The sequence below is a fragment of the Apis florea genome, unplaced genomic scaffold (assembly GCF_048593485.1).
Source record: "Apis florea isolate Af1SG1 unplaced genomic scaffold, ASM4859348v1 contig_3170_pilon, whole genome shotgun sequence".
NCBI lineage: Eukaryota > Metazoa > Arthropoda > Insecta > Hymenoptera > Apidae > Apis > Apis florea.
The window spans coordinates 8,155,529-8,162,578 of record NW_028256714.1 but is presented as its reverse complement, the minus strand read 5'-3'; the positions used below and the strand labels follow the sequence as shown (position 1 = coordinate 8,162,578).

The window sequence follows — 7,050 nt, the reverse complement described above, 5'->3', positions numbered from 1 at the left end:
AGTGTACTCTTGATTTTCTTATATAAAACTAAAATATTCAATCATGACAAAAAAAAGAAAAATAGGAATAAAGAGAAAATTATCTCATTCGTGTAAAACAAAACTCTAATTTTTAGTTAATCATATTATACAGGTTTCTATATTATTCGTGTAGTGACGTTAGTATTATCTTTCTCTAATTATTTAATTTTATGAAAATGATTGGAAATGCAACTCGAGATAATAAAAAATCTAGAATCATACATATATATTATGACACATGCAATTTTCTATTTATAACGAAAAAAAGTTAAATAAATCGTTATTTGAAATTATTCTTAGTTAAAGTGTTATTTCTGCTAAAAAAAACAGAAACGAAAGCGTAAACTAACCAGGCTTTTCCATTAAATCTTTTTAAATGCTTAAAAAAAAACCTAGAATAATTAGAGTTTCTAAATTAAACGAATTCAAATGATCAATAAATTTCCATAGAAAATATTAAATAGAAAAACGGAATGCCCATTGGAGAAGAACCATAGCTCTTAGGAAGTGTGTAGTGCAACTTTTAGAAAGGAACATGGAGAGTTGTTTTTATCATCGAGCAATGGACTGATGGATCGTGGGAGGTGTAGAAGACAAAGAAGAACGATCGCGGTTGGAGAGGGAAAATGCTAGAGGAAGAATGGGGATGAATTCGAGTAAGGATGGCAGCGCTGTAGCGGCCAAGTTGGGAAACACGGATGAGGTTGGCTGGCAAGCTCTTTTAGTCGCGGACAAGCCGCCATGCGAGGATAACATCGGATGTGTAATATCGTGATAGAAGTTCGTTCAACGTTACAACACGTCAATCACTAATATACAGATTATCTGTAAGGATATTTGTGATTAAATTTAGAATGATTCTTGTGAAAAAACATTTTTTACGTATCTTTCGTCAATAATTGTTTATCACCACGTGGTGAAATCGGACGTTACAAAGAGCGCGGGCAGTGGATTCGTCAGATAAATTGAAACATTTCTGTTTAAACGTCGTATAGGAGCTTTGCGCGTGCGAATGAGTGCGTAACTGAGCTTAGCAGCCAGCAATTAGAGTTCGCCGATGTTCTGGTTTTGTTGCAAGGCGATGTGAAGCTTTGCGATAATTCGGAACACCCGCAGCGTGTTTCTCGTCTAAGAAGTTTGCTTTCCCACCAATCAACTAAGTTTTCAACTACACTCGATAACATTTATTTGCGATTAGATCGTTCCATCTGAATCAGAGGGTGGGCGATTTATTTCTAGTGACTGTTTCCGTGCTTTATTCCAATTGATTTTTTTTTACTTCTCTTTTTTCTTCTATTTGAATTTTAATAATTGATTATTTCTTTATGTGAATCAAAGAATATATAGATATAAGTGAATTTTTGTTACAAGCTGATGACATTAAATATATTTCACTTATTTTCATTTTAACTTTTCCTCTTTTTTAAAAATATATTATTGATTTTTTCTTTGCTACAACACAAAGAATGTGATAAAAAAAAATAAATAAATTAATTTTATTACAAATTTTGGTAGTATTTGAAATGATTTTAACAATTAAAAACAGTATATACTTTGTTTTACACTTCATTTTGAAAATTCCTTCTTTATAAAAATCTATTAAATATTTTAAGCAAAGCTTCAGGAGATTTTATCATTCCCAAAAAATAATACCGCATTATTATTATTATATTTTTTCAATATTCACTCGTTTAAAATTTACATATTTCATATAAAGGAAAATTTAAAGAAACAGAAATATATCATATAAAATATATCAAATTATTCATAAAATTTATTGCTTTCCCTTTCGTTATAAAAATGTGACAATATGTTGCTTTCGCGATTAGGAAAATTGAAATAGAGATACAAAGACAATAATTTCATAGATAAATCTAGATAAACAAAGAATTGTAAATTTGCTTTGTTTTCTTTATTTGTAATATCTATAAGAATAAATAGCTACGATATTATTTCTGTTATCTCATATAAAGTATTATATGAAAAATCATTTAAGATAATAAAAATGCAAAAAATTAAAAGAAATTAATTGGATTATTTTTTTTAGTTTACTTTATACGTAACAGATAAAACAACAATTAATTTAAAATTTCAAAAGAAAATTTAAATTTTGAAATTTATTGAATCAAAGAGAGATACAATTTCAAAATAAAAAGATAAAAAAAATAAAACAAATATTCTATTCTATAAACGTGATAAGAAAGTGATCTATATATCTTATATTTTTTTTTAAATTCGTTGAAAAAAATTACAATTGTTTTATTTAAACGACTTTTTAATTAGTGAAAAATGTTTGTGTTTTTAATTATTTACATTTAAAAATATTTTTGATTTATCATTTCCTAATTAAGGAACAAATTTAAAATAAAATTATTTTATCAATTTACTACAGTATATTTACATACGTATGTTTTTAAAGAACTATTTTTTCAAAATATATCCATTATATAATCTATAAATTATAATCTACTAAAATCTATAAAATTATTAAAATATTATGTAACAAAAAGGTATAAAAATTCTTTATTTTAATATGATTTCTTTTGAATGTAATTATTTCTATAATTAAAAATTCTTTTGGTTTATTAAATAAATTGTTTTTCTATGCTGTCTTCATTATATAATTGCAATATTTTGCTTAAATGCCATGATATTAATCAATATATAACATATAACATATAATATAAACGACAAACTTATTTTTATTTATTAAAACATTAATCATAAAATATGTTTTTACATTTGAATTTACAATCTGAAAATCAAAGATTAAAAAAAAAAATATATATTTTTAAGAATATCATTTTCAATTAATACAGACTAAAGTATTATAAGATCTTTTTTAATTTAAATACAAAAACACAAAATGATAGAACAAAAAGAAGCTTATTTAATGTAAATTGTCATTTAAATATATAAATTTAATGTAATGTCATTTAAAATAAATTAAAATTATTGCGAAAATAAAAAATAAAAAAAGAGCAATTGGTAAATAAGCATTTATAAATAAGCATTTGGTAAATATCAAGTTATATAACTATATGCTTACTTATTATATAAATTGTATAGTTATATAAAAATAAAAATGAAAAGATGAGAAATAATAAAAACAATCAACATATATTCATTCAACGTATGAATTTTCAATGGTTTAGAAAAATTGAGTAGAAGATGGAATTTCTATGGAGAAAATCTCTCAGAAATTCGTTGGAAAATGAAGCAGTTACATAGCACGACAGACCAATCTCTTGTAACGCCGTTCCCTTTTTGAGCTTGTCAGATTAGATGGGATCATGTGATGCACAGTGCAACACGGTGACGTACTTTTCACGGTGAGAGTGAATGGATTCTGCATCCTTTGCGATCAGTTAATAACTGTACGTGCTTTTCACGTGAGTTTGTGCAACGTACCGTCTGTTCGATTAAGTGTAAAGTGAAAGATACGGCTTCACGGCTATTTCGATTTAATGCAGTGCAATGATAAAGTAATCGGAGTTATAGTGTCATCCTGAATAATTTCAAGAATCATTTTTACTTCTGCCACAAAACTTTATATTTTTACTATCTATCCTTTTTAATTGATTTCTTTCAGATATATTTTCTTTTTTTTTCAATTAAAAATTAAAATAATGTTTGCTATTCGAGCTATTTATTAATTTATATGAGAAATATTAGTATTTTATTTTATTTAACGTGAATTTGTGATAAAAGTGATAACAGTGATAAAAGTGATAAAACTAAAAACTGTTGCATAGACAATTAATATATTTTTAAAATATCTGTTCCTATAAAAGAAGTGAATTCGAAAATATTAATATCTAATAAAGCATTTATTTTTAATATCGCTTAAAAAGTCGTTTTTAATTTTTCATTAACTTTGCAACATAGAAGCGTTTTGCTTTGTGTTATTTTTAATATTGCGAAATGAATATCCATAAATAAAACAATATATAAATTTTTTTAGCAATAATTTTCTTCTAAAAATTTAAAACATCTAAAACGAAAAATATGATTGATATTTTTTGTTAATTTTTTAAATTGTTAATTTCACGAAGTCTTCAACATTTTCTATTTTTTATTAACTTCATATTTTCATTGTTGATAGTTATAGTTCACGATACAAAATTTCATTTAGAATGATATATAAAATGTTTATTTAAAAATAATGTGAATATTAAAATTTTAATATCTTTTTTTTAAATATTTAAAGAATAAGATGAATAGAAATAAAGGAATGAAATCATAATTACACTTATAGAATTTTATAATTTCTATAATTAAATTTTTTCACTAAGAGAACAAATAATTACTACAAATATTATATTTTTTTTCTCGTAAAGTATATTTTATCTATTATATCTGACATCATATTTTTATTATAAACGTGTTTTATATCAATTACAAATTATTATTATGATTTCCATGATAAATAAATAACATCAATATATGTTGTATGATGTTTTAAAAATTTTATTATGAATTTAAATAAAACTACTATTAAAATATAGAATAATTATTTATATAAGTATCATTTTAAAAAATTATTCATATTTTATAAATATTTTATTTTTATACAAATTTCTATACTTAAAAATTTTATATAGCAGAATATATATATATAATAAAAATCTATTAATTTAAACAGATAATAAATTATATTTTTCTTAGTATTTATTATAAATAAAATATTGAACATGATTTTCATTTCATTAATATATTTAAATAAACTAAATAAACTCTGTTATATAAACAGTTTTTACATATTGTGAAAAATGTTTTTATATTTATATTATTTATTAACAACGAAACATATATCTCGTTTTATTATTTAAAGTTTTAATATAATTTCATATATATACATATTCATAGTATATTAAATATATTTATATAAAATAATACGTATAATATATAAAATAAAATTTATAATAATATAGCACAATGAAATATATAAATTTGTAATTTTTTCTTTCTTTTTTGTGAAAAATTATAAATTCATTATATATTATCTCTACAAAAAATATTTTAATGAAATTTCTATCTCATTTTTTTAAAAGATAAAATTTTATTATATATTATATAAAATATATTATATAAAGTACAAAAGAAATTTATAGAATGTTTATTTTCTTTTTTCTGAAATATCATTTGTAACTCTCTTATTGTTAAAAGTATAATAATCTCTTGTTTCTGCGATACTTTTATCGTGCAATCTTTTTGAAAGTAACGAAAGTACACTTTTCTTGTATCCAAACTGTTGCTTGCACTCGTAACTAACGATACAACTTCCGTGTCCATCTTTGTGATGTATAAACGTTCCGCATTGTCCTTGGAAAGAAACAAAGCCAATATACGTGTAACTGAGAAGACCAGTTTCTAGATTGTCGAGATAGTTTTTCTTTTCAATAAAATTTATCTAGTGTAATATCTTATTCCTCAACGATTCAGAAAATATTTTAATATTATAAATATTCGATTCTAATAAATATCGATATTTGATTCTAATAAATATTTTTAATAAAATTCAAATGAAATAATTTAATTATTATTGAAATTAATTAATTTATTAATAAGAAAATAGCGAACTTATTTATTTACATACATACTCAATTTATTCATACAAGGCCATTAATCTAATTATGATTTCGGTAAATTTATTAATATTATAATATATAAAGAATAATATTTTAAATTTCTTTTATTTTTTTCTTATTATTATTTTCTTTATTTGTTGTTTAAACAAAACGATATTCAATTGCAGAAATGTAAAAATTAAAAATATGATAATGTACATAATATTTACACAATTTATATTGTATTATTGTAATTTCTATCGCAAATATTTTGTCCGCGAACAAATGAAAATCAAATCTAACCTAGTTTTCTCGTCGCGAATAATAAAAATATTGCTTAATAACAATAATATAAATAAATGATAATCAGATTTTATAATACGAATAATAGATTTCCAAAATTAGTTTTTGTTGCGATCTAACTTTTTCTATAATCAAATTCATAGAATAAATTGACAATGATTGTAATTTCTTTTCCGAATGTTACATATCGAGAATTATTAACTAGAAGCAAACGATTCAGTTGTCTAAATTCTACTCATACTCCGTACTCTGACTCGTAATCGGTTCATAAGTCAATCTTAAATTGCACTGTTACATATATCCGATGACGCTACTTTAATTCCGAATACTTGCTCGTGCACCTGTTATAGCTACGGAACTTCGAACCTGAGATCGCCTCGCCGACGGGGATAGAAAGACCCAATTACATCTCGTTCCAGAATTGGACGAATACATACAAGACGCTTAAGACGTCTTAACTACCATGGGATTTGTACCAGCCTCCTCTAACTGTCGAGATTGGTTTAAGCACTCTAGACGAGTTGGTACCAATCACTGGTCCTCTCGTGTTGTACATTTACCGATTATGAATTTATCTTGTCGTGACGCGTCAGAGGAAAATCATTGACGACGAAATATATGAATTTTGAGAATGTATACCAGAGAAATATGATAAGATGATTTAGGAAACAGGATCTGGTATTTTAGAATTTATCGTGACTTTTTGAATTTAAAAAATAATGATATTAAAAGACAGATCATTAAGCCACAATTTTCTATGTTTTGTTTTTTATCATTGTCTTCTTGTGATCTATATTAAGTTATCTATATTAAGTTGAAAAGTAATGTTTCAATTAAAATTACGATTAAAATTAAGATTAGAATTTTAATAATAAAATAATAATAAAAATGTAATATAAATTTATTAATATACAGATAGTGCATAGAAAAATCTTTTAGTATTTATTCCATTTTCTATATGATCAAAAATTCGATCAAAAAAAAAATTTTAAAAAATCTGTTTTTATAATAAAATATTTTATAAACCGTTATTTAAAAAATGATATGTATATTTTATATGGGAAAAAATATATACATATATATTTATTATATATATATTTTTTTTATATTATCATTTCGATCCAATTTTTGATCAGAGAAAATAAATATTTCGAAC

General features: G+C 23.2%; 1 protein-coding gene across 1 annotated transcript in view; it reads left to right on the top strand.

Moving 5' to 3' along the window:
- The first annotated feature begins 744 nt into the window (after window positions 1-744).
- LOC100869743 (protein amalgam) overlaps window positions 745-7,050 on the top strand; it is a 301,201-nt gene continuing 294,895 nt past the window's right edge. Inside the window, exon 1 of the mRNA XM_086910211.1 lies at window positions 745-848. The gene's annotated coding sequence lies outside the window, so the exon portion shown is untranslated. The remainder of the gene's footprint in view (window positions 849-7,050) is intronic.